Below are 13,859 nucleotides of genomic sequence, written 5' to 3'. Positions count from 1 at the left end.
CGAGGCTGTGGACCCGTGTAAGAACAAAATTCTCACTACAATTCTATTTATAGCATCAGATTTGTTTGTGGTTTGACGTAGCGGCGCCACGAATAGATGAATTCCAGTCTCTGTCTTTCTCTGTAGGTTTTACCGTCTCAGAGATAGAGAAGGTACATGAGAACATTGAAGGATTCTACAGTACGTAAAGTGAGATGAAAATCTAATAGTCATGGGGGACTGGAATACTCTTGAAGTGGAAGGAGTAGAAGAAAACGTTACAGGAGAACATGGGATAGGGACAAGGAATGGGAGAGGAGAAAGACTAATTGAGCCCTGTAATAAATTTCAGCTAGTAATAGCGAATACTCTCGTCAAGAATCACAAGACGAGGAGGTATACTTGGAAAAGGCTGGGCGATACGGGAAGATTTCAGTTACATTATATCATGGTCAGGCAGAGATCCTGAAATCAGATACTGGATTGTAAGGCGTACCCAGGAGCAGATATAGACTCATATCACATTGTAGTAGTGATGAAGAGTGGGCTGATGTTCAAGAGATTAGTCGGGAAGAATCAATACGCAAAGAAGTGGGATACGGAAGTACTAATGAATGGCGAGGTATGCTTGAAGTTCCCTAAGGCAATAAGGAATAGCTCAGTAGACAGTACAGTTGAAGAGGAATGAACATCTCTAAGAAGGGCCATGGCAGAAGTTGGAAAGAAAAACATGGATACAAAGAAGATATCTGCGAAGAAACCATGAGTAACAGAAGATATACTTCAGTTGATCGATGAAAGGAGGAAGTACAAAAATGTTCCGTGAAAGCCAGGAACACAGAAATATAAGTCACTGAGGAATGAAATAAATAGGAAGTGCAGGGAAGCTAAGACGGAACGGCTGCATGAAAAAATGGAGAAATCGAAAAAGAAATGATTGTCGGAAGGACTGACTCAGCATACAGGCAAGTCAAAATAACCTTCGGTGACATTAAAAGCAAGGGAGGTAACATTAAGAGTGCAACGGGAATTCCACTGTTAAATGCAGAGGAGAAAGCGGATGGGTGGGAAGAATACATTGAAAGCCTCTATGAGGGGGAAGATTTGTCTGATGTGATAGAAGAAAAAACGTAATATGCCGCAAGACAAGTGACATATAAATTAATTCACCAGTTTACGCGAGGAACCACGCATCAACAGTAGTATGATTGGTATCGAGTACGAACAGAAAAAAGTGCAAAACATGTTGGAGAACCGCTTATAATACACAGCTTAAGGACGAACTTGGCATTCGTTCATTGAAGAACCACTTTTATCATACGCAAACGTCAGCTTTAATACACTCGTTACATCCATATACAGACTACATCAATAAACAGAAAATTTCTCAGCCTATAACGAATGATATTTTATTCAGAAAAATACATCGAGGCTGTGGACCCGTGTAAGAACAAAATTCTCACTACAATTCTATTTATAGCATCAGATTTGTTTGTGGTTTGACGTAGCGGCGCCACGAATAGATGAATTCCAGTCTCTGTCTTTCTCTGTAGGTTTTACCTTCTCAGAGATAGAGAAGGTACATGAGAACATTGAAGGATTCTACAGTACGTAAAGTGAGATGAAAATCTAATAGTCATGGGGGACTGGAATACTCTTGAAGTGGAAGGAGTAGAAGAAAACGTTACAGGAGAACATGGGATAGGGACAAGGAATGGGAGAGGAGAAAGACTAATTGAGCCCTGTAATAAATTTCAGCTAGTAATAGCGAATACTCTCGTCAAGAATCACAAGACGAGGAGGTATACTTGGAAAAGGCTGGGCGATACGGGAAGATTTCAGTTACATTATATCATGGTCAGGCAGAGATCCTGAAATCAGATACTGGATTGTAAGGCGTACCCAGGAGCAGATATAGACTCATATCACATTGTAGTAGTGATGAAGAGTGGGCTGATGTTCAAGAGATTAGTCGGGAAGAATCAATACGCAAAGAAGTGGGATACGGAAGTACTAATGAATGGCGAGGTATGCTTGAAGTTCCCTAAGGCAATAAGGAATAGCTCAGTAGACAGTACAGTTGAAGAGGAATGAACATCTCTAAGAAGGGCCATGGCAGAAGTTGGAAAGAAAAACATGGATACAAAGAAGATATCTGCGAAGAAACCATGAGTAACAGAAGATATACTTCAGTTGATCGATGAAAGGAGGAAGTACAAAAATGTTCCGTGAAAGCCAGGAACACAGAAATATAAGTCACTGAGGAATGAAATAAATAGGAAGTGCAGGGAAGCTAAGACGGAACGGCTGCATGAAAAAATGGAGAAATCGAAAAAGAAATGATTGTCGGAAGGACTGACTCAGCATACAGGCAAGTCAAAATAACCTTCGGTGACATTAAAAGCAAGGGAGGTAACATTAAGAGTGCAACGGGAATTCCACTGTTAAATGCAGAGGAGAAAGCGGATGGGTGGGAAGAATACATTGAAAGCCTCTATGAGGGGGAAGATTTGTCTGATGTGATAGAAGAAAAAACGTAATATGCCGCAAGACAAGTGACATATAAATTAATTCACCAGTTTACGCGAGGAACCACGCATCAACAGTAGTATGATTGGTATCGAGTACGAACAGAAAAAGTGCAAAACATGTTGGAGAACCGCTTATAATACACAGCTTAAGGACGAACTTGGCATTCGTTCATTGAAGAACCACTTTTATCATACGCAAACGTCAGCTTTAATACACTCGTTACATCCATATACAGACTACATCAATAAACAGAAAATTTCTCAGCCTATAACGAATGATATTTTATTCAGAAAAATACATCGAGGCTGTGGACCCGTGTAAGAACAAAATTCTCACTACAATTCTATTTATAGCATCAGATTTGTTTGTGGTTTGACGTAGCGGCGCCACGAATAGATGAATTCCAGTCTCTGTCTTTCTCTGTAGGTTTTACCTTCTCAGAGATAGAGAAGGTACATGAGAACATTGAAGGATTCTACAGTACGTAAAGTGAGATGAAAATCTAATAGTCATGGGGGACTGGAATACTCTTGAAGTGGAAGGAGTAGAAGAAAACGTTACAGGAGAACATGGGATAGGGACAAGGAATGGGAGAGGAGAAAGACTAATTGAGCCCTGTAATAAATTTCAGCTAGTAATAGCGAATACTCTCGTCAAGAATCACAAGACGAGGAGGTATACTTGGAAAAGGCTGGGCGATACGGGAAGATTTCAGTTACATTATATCATGGTCAGGCAGAGATCCTGAAATCAGATACTGGATTGTAAGGCGTACCCAGGAGCAGATATAGACTCATATCACATTGTAGTAGTGATGAAGAGTGGGCTGATGTTCAAGAGATTAGTCGGGAAGAATCAATACGCAAAGAAGTGGGATACGGAAGTACTAATGAATGGCGAGGTATGCTTGAAGTTCCCTAAGGCAATAAGGAATAGCTCAGTAGACAGTACAGTTGAAGAGGAATGAACATCTCTAAGAAGGGCCATGGCAGAAGTTGGAAAGAAAAACATGGATACAAAGAAGATATCTGCGAAGAAACCATGAGTAACAGAAGATATACTTCAGTTGATCGATGAAAGGAGGAAGTACAAAAATGTTCCGTGAAAGCCAGGAACACAGAAATATAAGTCACTGAGGAATGAAATAAATAGGAAGTGCAGGGAAGCTAAGACGGAACGGCTGCATGAAAAAATGGAGAAATCGAAAAAGAAATGATTGTCGGAAGGACTGACTCAGCATACAGGCAAGTCAAAATAACCTTCGGTGACATTAAAAGCAAGGGAGGTAACATTAAGAGTGCAACGGGAATTCCACTGTTAAATGCAGAGGAGAAAGCGGATGGGTGGGAAGAATACATTGAAAGCCTCTATGAGGGGGAAGATTTGTCTGATGTGATAGAAGAAAAAACGTAATATGCCGCAAGACAAGTGACATATAAATTAATTCACCAGTTTACGCGAGGAACCACGCATCAACAGTAGTATGATTGGTATCGAGTACGAACAGAAAAAGTGCAAAACATGTTGGAGAACCGCTTATAATACACAGCTTAAGGACGAACTTGGCATTCGTTCATTGAAGAACCACTTTTATCATACGCAAACGTCAGCTTTAATACACTCGTTACATCCATATACAGACTACATCAATAAACAGAAAATTTCTCAGCCTATAACGAATGATATTTTATTCAGAAAAATACATCGAGGCTGTGGACCCGTGTAAGAACAAAATTCTCACTACAATTCTATTTATAGCATCAGATTTGTTTGTGGTTTGACGTAGCGGCGCCACGAATAGATGAATTCCAGTCTCTGTCTTTCTCTGTAGGTTTTACCTTCTCAGAGATAGAGAAGGTACATGAGAACATTGAAGGATTCTACAGTACGTAAAGTGAGATGAAAATCTAATAGTCATGGGGGACTGGAATACTCTTGAAGTGGAAGGAGTAGAAGAAAACGTTACAGGAGAACATGGGATAGGGACAAGGAATGGGAGAGGAGAAAGACTAATTGAGCCCTGTAATAAATTTCAGCTAGTAATAGCGAATACTCTCGTCAAGAATCACAAGACGAGGAGGTATACTTGGAAAAGGCTGGGCGATACGGGAAGATTTCAGTTACATTATATCATGGTCAGGCAGAGATCCTGAAATCAGATACTGGATTGTAAGGCGTACCCAGGAGCAGATATAGACTCATATCACATTGTAGTAGTGATGAAGAGTGGGCTGATGTTCAAGAGATTAGTCGGGAAGAATCAATACGCAAAGAAGTGGGATACGGAAGTACTAATGAATGGCGAGGTATGCTTGAAGTTCCCTAAGGCAATAAGGAATAGCTCAGTAGACAGTACAGTTGAAGAGGAATGAACATCTCTAAGAAGGGCCATGGCAGAAGTTGGAAAGAAAAACATGGATACAAAGAAGATATCTGCGAAGAAACCATGAGTAACAGAAGATATACTTCAGTTGATCGATGAAAGGAGGAAGTACAAAAATGTTCCGTGAAAGCCAGGAACACAGAAATATAAGTCACTGAGGAATGAAATAAATAGGAAGTGCAGGGAAGCTAAGACGGAACGGCTGCATGAAAAAATGGAGAAATCGAAAAAGAAATGATTGTCGGAAGGACTGACTCAGCATACAGGCAAGTCAAAATAACCTTCAGTGACATTAAAAGCAAGGGAGGTAACATTAAGAGTGCAACGGGAATTCCACTGTTAAATGCAGAGGAGAAAGCGGATGGGTGGGAAGAATACATTGAAAGCCTCTATGAGGGGGAAGATTTGTCTGATGTGATAGAAGAAAAAACAGGAGTCGGTTTAGAAGAAATAGTGGATCCCGTATTAGAATCAGAGTCTAAGAGAGCTTCCGAGGACTTAAGACAAGTAATGCAGAGTGGATAGATAACATTCCATCAGAATTTCTAAAATCATTGGGGGAAGCGACAACAAAACGACTATTCACGTTGGCGACATACCATCTGATTTTCGGAAAAATATCATCCACAGAAATCCGAAGATTACAGGAGCTGACAAGTGCGAGAAGTGGACTGCGGTTGTCGTCGTGGGGTTGTGGACCACTGCGGCTGCTGCGGGGACGGAGCCTCTCCGTCGTTTCTAGGTCCTCGGTTCACATACATACATACATGCAAATGAAAATTGAGGATATGTTAGATGAAGATCAGTTTGGCTTCAGGAAAGGTAAAGGCACCAGAGAGGCTATTCTAACGTTGTGGTTGATAATACAAGCAAGACTAAAGAAAAATCCAGACACATTCATAGGATTTTTCGACCTATAAAAAGCGTTGGATAATGTAAAATGGTGCAAGATGTTCGAAATCCCGAGAAAAATAGTGGTAAGTTATAGAGAGAGACGGGTAATATACAATATGTACAAGGTCCAAGAGGGAATAATAAGAGTGGACCAGCAAGAACGAAGTGCTCGGATTAAAATGTTGTAACACAGAGATGTAGTCTTTCGCCCCTACAGTTCAATCTGTACATCGAAGAAGCAATGATGGAAATAAAAGAAAGGTTCAGGAGTGGAATTAAAATTCAGGGTGAAAGGATATCAATGATACATTATACGATTCGCTGGTTACATTGCTGTCCTCAGTGAAAGCCCACTCTTGAATCTTTCTTTTATTTGCGTCATTGGTTCATCGTTGTACAGTAGCAGCGGAAGATACCATCCCTGTCTTACACCCTTTTAATCTGAGCACTTCGGTTTTGCTCTTACAATCTCACTGTACCCTCTTGAGGCTTGGATATATTGTATGTTACCTGTCTTTGCCTATAGTTTGCTCCTATTTTTCTCAGAATTTCGAACATTTTGCACCAGTTTACGTTGTCGAACACTCTCTAGGTCGACATATCCTATTAACGTGCCTTGCTTCCATTATCAAGCGAAACACCAAAAGTGCCTCTCTTTGGCCTTTACCTTTCCTGAAGCCAGACTAATCGTCGTCTAACGGACCCTCAATTTTCTTTTCCATTCTGTATATTATTCTTGTCAGCAGTTTGGATACATGAGCTCTTGAGCGGATTGTGCGATAGTTCTCGCACTTATCGACTCTTGGTACCTTCGGAATTGTGTGGATGAAATTTTTCCAAAAGTTTGATGGTACGTCGTCAGTCTCATAGATTCTACACACCAACCTGAACAGCATTTTCGTTGCCACTTTCCTAAAAATTTTAAAAATTTCTATGGAATGTCATCTATCTTTTCTGCCTTATTTGATTTTAAGTCTTCCAGAGCTCTTTCAAACTCTAATACTGGATCCACTTTGTCTTCCCTACCGACTCCAGTTTCTTGTTCTATAGCGTCATCAGTTATAATAACAGAGAAAATGAATACGAGACGTAAAAATATTTACATTAACTACTGCACTGTAACTACGAAAAACGTACTCAGAGATCACTTTCTGGTGAAAAAATCCTGTCGCAGACGGGAAGTAAAATGCCTGGTAACTTTACGCCCAACTGTGCTCACGGCTTCTGTAAGTGTAGCACTCATTTCGGATGTTGCAGCTAAACGTTCGGAAGTGTCCACGGCGTATAACACATTCCGTCGGTTAGGCGGAATGATATTGTCCTCCTCACTTTCACTGATGACATTTCTCGAGCCTCTAACACAACTGTTTGTTCATCAGACTCCACTGCAGCACATCTGTATTAACAAATATCTCTAACTTCAGGGCTCACAACGTCTTTTACAATATTCCATTCGTAAGGAGAAAAGGCATGGTTTGTCACTATCTAACTCGTCGACTGCTTGTGCGTTTTTGTGTCTGCACGTTTTGCTAGAACAGTTCTGTGAATGTCGTGATGATAAGGATTCACACGATACGGCAAAAGCTTTTATTGCATCAAGCACATTCCATCTCTTTTTCAGCAACGCAAAAGTAGGTTGAAGTTTGTTTATTTAGATATCGTTTGGCATAAATATTTGGACACAAATGGTACATTGGGCATTTAAATCAGTAAAGCAAGCTGTAAAAAGAGCCAATAAAAAGGAACAGTAAAGTCAACAGTATGATGAACGGTTGAATGAATATTAAAATCAACAATAAAAGGAACATTAAAATGAACAGTTAAATATGTAATAAAAATAACAATAGAATGAACAATGAAGTTCATTCGTACGAGTTCGAGTGGCACATCTCATGTTTCATTCATTAATTAATCACAATCTGAGTTCCATCCCTGTCAGTTTATAAACATTTAACAGTTGTAATAAGTAACTTTAGTGATTGCTAAGATTAAGGTATCTGTTTTTATATTAATTAATAACAAAAGGAGGATCAGCATTGGTCGCTGAAGTAGAGATATTTATTTCTGTTGCAAATCGAATTCAAACACTGCGTGACCGTCTTCAGTGCTGTAGATACAACAAGAATAAAATAAAATAATCAGACTGCACTGTAACGTACTACATCTGCCCAACTATAAAAGTAAGAAAATACAGGAGAGATCGTTTACACCAACATACCTAGTATTAAAGCCTCTCGAGCCTCATAAATACATGCAGTGAAGAGTACTCGTGAGCCCGAAGTTACAAAATCAACTGGGCTAGCCGCTTACAAGGACCTACGCAGCTATGCTCATTGCCAACTCCTCATGCGATTCCCTATTTACATTACTTCCTTCTCTTCCCCGGTGGCATGTGATACTTCCTGTAGTTTAGCTAGGTCCATGATGAGCCATGGTTTGCAGAGAGGCTCTGTCTGGACGAACGCCGCCCTTCTACCCCCCCCCCTCCCCCCACTCCCCTGGACGTTTTTGCCCCCCTTTCAGAGAAGAAGGCGAAGAGGGTGAGGCAAATGTCCGCTCATGGCAGGTGGGACACTATACTCCCACCATTGTTCTGACCGGGCACCTGGGAGCCGCATACCGGCAGTTTTTCGTATATTTCGCCCTGCACAATTTACGATTAAGGCCTACATTCAAAGAAGTCGCATAACATGCCACAAGGAGCAAATGCACTTGTGAAGAATCTTGGTTTTTATAAGTTGTGGCATCCGATCAAAACACATTTCAAAAGAACTTTCCTTTTCGTCAATGAGTTATCTTCCTAGAACGCCATGAAGGAGGCAGTCAGCCAGAGATACAGATCTTCGTATTCCTTGAGATGTGACGCAGCTGCAATTTGTTCAAAGGTTCTTTTCTATCTTTGTAAAACGATGAATCGACTTTCTGGCGCCACTTGGTGTAGGGCGAACAACGTCTTGTCGCAAGAGTTGTAAGAGGGCTCCTCTTAGTCAGTCTTAAAAAAAAAAAAAAAACAGTGGATGAGGGGAAGTCAGGCCACATGTTTCTAGGAATTTCAGACGTGGAGACTAGCGTATTGACTTAAGTGAAAGAAAAAAAACATTAAATGAAGAGTGAAAGTGCTACATACGTGGTTGCCAAGATAAAAGAAGCCTCGTGTTATACTGAAAGTGATATTTGAAGCTATGTGAGTGTTGTTATTTCTTAACGCTAGGGCGGTACTCGAGCAGGGTCACGTGATGTCGAGATGCGATTTAGTAATCAGTTCTGCGTTTTCAGTAGTCAGTTTGGAGCTTGTTGTGAATGCAGTTCCGCATAATGCCATTTTCAGTCGAAGAAAGACTGTTTATTGCTGAAACTTTCTTTGGATGTGAATCGTTTAAACGTTAAATGAAAGGTCATGATGAAATATGCAGGGACAATTGCTCCTGCAAAAAGTGTCGTGCAGAAATTGGTCGCTAAATTTAGAGCAATATTTTCAGTCGCTAATTCTAAACGGATCCATGTAAAGAAAGTTTCTTCGCCAGAAACTTGTTCACGAGACCATCATGAAAAGTCCACGGAAATCAACTAGACGCCTATCCTCCCAACTAAACATCAAACGAACGTCATCCCAGAACATGTTGAAGATGTTACGTATGCGAGCATACAAAGTAAGAGTGATGCAAGCACTAAAACCTACGGATCGGGATTACGCACAACGACAACACTATTGCGAATGATTACTCACGCTTGTCGCTGATGGTTATCTGGATACAAATCTTTACTTTATTCAGACAAAGCATGGTTGCACCTAAGAAGATTCGTGAAATTTGAAAAAACACGCTGTTGATCAACAGACAATCCCAGGGAACGCTTTGAGGCGCCTCTGCATGATCTGAAAGTATGCATTTGGTGTGCAGTTTCAGGCCAACGGATTATATGTCCCATTTTCTTTCCCAACATTGTGAACTCTCAAGAGCATGTGATGGAATTGTGCCACCATTCATAGCGCAGCTAGCGAAGGAAGAACGATAGTATGCGTTTTTTCAGCAAGATGGAGCTACGATGCATACTTCATGGTTTTCAGTGGCATACGTCGATGAAACTTTCGTTGAATAATGTACCGTCTCCGCAGTTTTATGGCCTCCTAGATCGCCCGATCTGGCTACCTTTGAGTTTTATTTTGATTTTTATTTGGGGGAGGGGGTATTTTAAGGGTAAAGTCTACAGTAACAACCCGCATATAATTGAAGAGCTGAAAACAAATATTCGCAATGTGATTTAGGAAATCACGCTAAACGAACTGGCAAAAGATTCCAGAAACATGTTGAGACGTCCGTATCGACGTTTACGGGAACATTTTCTGCTCTTCCTGTGAACTATTGACCTAAGGAATGTTCAGTACTTTGTTTTTCATTACAATACTTTACTAGGGTGAAGTGAGGTAAGTGTAACCATGGGGTTAGTGTAACCACGGCTGTATTTTTACCTCTGACCTATCACACATATTAATTTACTCCTTTCTTTGTTATATTTAACCATAAGTTGTCAAATCTGACATAAATTGGTAATTAATTTTTGGACTTGAATTGACGTCTACATTTTCACTCTACGAGTGAGTGACACGCTCAGAATTTGGTAGTCTGTCATTCTTGCAGTTTTAAAGATAACTGCACAATTTTTTGGTTATAAACTAACTTTTGCATGACAATTTCAAATATGAGATTCATTTTACTCTACTGATAAAGCTCTTGATATGCCAGGCATGGTTACACTTACCCCAACTTTTTCCTGTGTGGGGCAAGTGTAACCAACAGGCTGGGGCAAGTGTAACCAGGGGGGGTTACACTTGCCCCAAACAAACTTACCGAAACAGATTTATTTATTTAAGCCGTAACCTTGTTTTTGCTATCACACTAGATCAACTAAACTGGCCTTCCTGTACATATTGAGTTTGTGTGAGATATATTTTAATTTTTATTTAAGTCTACTATATTTTTAAACCACGTTTCCTTTTATAAAATATGACACAGTCCGATAGTGTAGTCCCACTGGTAAAACAAAGAAAGAAAGAATTGCACCAGGAGCTGAAGTTATCACTTTTCAAGATGCCATCTATAAAGAAAAAGATTTCAAAGGAAACAAGAATAAAAAGGAGAAAGCAAAACGAAAGAGCATTATCGACATAATAAAGGGCTTGGTAATGAAAAGTAAATCTTCCAAACAAAGTGCTGTTACTTTATCCGAAATGGCATTTGGGAATGTTGTGGAAAAAAATCCCTGATTGCTCAAGTGGGTAACAAGAAAAAAAAGACTGGAAGTTGAATCAAGTGAAGAAAGTGAAACTGAAGGAGGCCTATCTTTAATAAGTGGTGATGAAGAAAATGGGACCATAATAACACTGGACGATCTCAGGAAAGAAATGGTAAACTGTGAAGAAGAAAAAGAGGCAAACTTTTTTGAAGCCAAAGATAAAATTACAGTTGGAAACTATGTTCCGGTAGCTTTTGCAACAAAATGTAAGAAGGTTCATTTTATTGGCCATGTTACCAAAATTAGTGATTTAGGAGATCCAGAAGTGATTCTCCTCAGATGCAAAAATAAGACAAAGCATGGCACCACATTCTATTGGCCTGATAGAAGAGATGAGACTAAAGTTCCATCCTCTGACGTCATTCCAGTGCTGCCTGAGCCTACTTTGAGTCGCAGGGGAGACCTGACATTTGGTGTTACATTTTATTCATACAAGATTCAGTGACTAAATAACAGTTAGGGTCTAAGCGTGAATATAATAAGTTGAATTAGGGCAGTTTAGCGTTAAACACAAATTGCCAAAAACTTGAGTTCAATTACCATGAAAAATAATAGAAAGTGAACTTATAAAGTGAATTTTTCTTTTCTCTTGATACTAGATATTTTATTATTTTTATTAAATTGCCTACTAAAGAAAAAATATTACTTTTGTAGAATTTAAACTAATAAATTACTGGCCTAAAACAAAAATAAATCATCTATGAAGCATTCTGTTTCAGTGTTTTATGGTTTAGGCTAACACTTATTTTTTAGTTTAGCTAACATTTTTTGTGTATTTCATAATATACAAAGAGGCATGTGCAAAAAATTCATATCTTGAGTAAAATTTAAGATATTTTAATAATTTAAAAATCCTCAAGTTCAGTAAAAATTGGGTAATCTGGTCACTTACCCCAAGTCTCTTTTACAATGCTCTGTATGGGTACAACAATGCGGGGTTACACTTGCCCCGAACCATGGGGCAAGTGTAACCTCACAACACAAAATTTTGAAAACAATTAATTGACCACATAATTTCTTTTTTCAAAAACAAAATGTAGATTGTTTAAAAGTCAATAAGTTAAACTTTAAGGATGAAAAATTTCAAAATCATATCTTCAATAACAAGTTGGCAATTTGGTGTCAAAGTTGAACTATGCCGAAACGTGGTTACACTTACCCCACTTCACCCTACCCTGTTTTTACAATGAACGAGTGTATTGTCTGTAAGTTGTTTATAAGATATGGGGCTGCTTGTATTTTGGTCTCCTGATAGAATGTTTAAGAACTGCATACGTGGGAATTATGCGATTAGTTAACACCATAAAATTTCTGCTAAGTGGGGCGTTCGTTACTCTATTAACAACAATATCATTGGCCACCATTCTGCCGAGCCTTTTTCATTGGCACGCGTGAACTGCGCGGACCTATAGAGAGAAGAGAAAAGCTTGTTTTGGTAGAGAACACTTGGACTGGAGACTCTGAAGAGATTACTTCGCCTGGGAATTCTGAAGAGAAGACATTGTCTGGAGTTCTTGAGAGAGGCACTGGCGATAAACTTCACCTCCAGATGTAGAGAAGGCACGTTCCCACAATTGGCAGCAGATATGTACCCGACTGCAGCTGATCAGAGTACTCGCAACCGCCGCGTGGGATTAGCCAAGCGTTTTAAGGCGCTGCAGCCATGGACTGTGCAGCTGGCCTCGGCGGAGGTTAAGAGTCCTCCCTCGGGCATGGTTGTGTGTGTTTGTCCTTAGGATAATTTAGGTTAAGTAGTGTGTAAGCTTAGGGACTGATGACCTTAGCAGTTAAGTCCCATAAGATTTCACAGGGTATGAGACTTACCCAGCGTTTGTAGGCGCGTTGTTAGGGTGAAGTAGGTTCTGCAAATGTGATGATTTTCTCGAGTGACTAAAGCCTTGTTCTTGACTCGAGCAGTGATTTTATTTGCTTGTCATAGTTTTACATTCTTCTGGTGCAATTAGGCAGTCGCTGTGTGTTCCAGTGATCTAAACTATTCGGTCTTTCCCGGGCCATGTGAGTGTTACATTAGAATTATTCCATGTTAATACAAGTAATTGTCGGTTTTTGTGTTCTCTGCATTTCTCAAAATCGAATAGATCCTGTAATTATTTCTCCTTCATGTATATGTTTTTAGGGAAACTTATAACAAAGAGGGGTTTATTTGCACCAGTGTCTCACTTTATAGTTAGTTATTGATCTCTGGTATGACGTGTTGGGTAATGCACTCTAAGGAGCTCATGAAGCAGATATAACTTAAGGTAGTATAGGAGGGGGTGGAACTCAATGCCTAAAGAACAAGGTGAGTTAGTCAGACCCTCCAATTTACCCGTTGCCAACGCACGTTTGATACCAGGTGCATAACTGTGACAGAATACGATGTGTTTCTTTAGCAGTCCAGACCAGTAGTCATATTTTTTCACCGTTTTGTCCAGAAGAGGTACATCGGAGATATATTAGAAAAGTAAGTGCCATTCAGTCGTCAAAAATTATACTTATTGTCAGCACTGAGAAACAAACAAGAACACATTTCCATTATTACGTGCCCTCCCACCGCAACGGCAAATCTGTCTGCCCCTGTACCAAGTGGCACCTGTAAAGGTGATAGAACAACTTTACACGCTCCTACTTACAATTCTTCCAGTATATTTTTCATTTGACGAAGGAGGCAGGTAAAGCCGACAGCTGCAAACCATTTATTCTTTACCGGATTTGGATATATATCATTTATCGTTCTTCAGAAACTGTAAACATTAGCACCTGTTAAAATGAAATAGTA

This window comes from Schistocerca americana, chromosome 4 (genome assembly GCF_021461395.2).
Source record: "Schistocerca americana isolate TAMUIC-IGC-003095 chromosome 4, iqSchAmer2.1, whole genome shotgun sequence".
NCBI lineage: Eukaryota > Metazoa > Arthropoda > Insecta > Orthoptera > Acrididae > Schistocerca > Schistocerca americana.
This window is presented reverse-complemented; position numbering follows the sequence as displayed.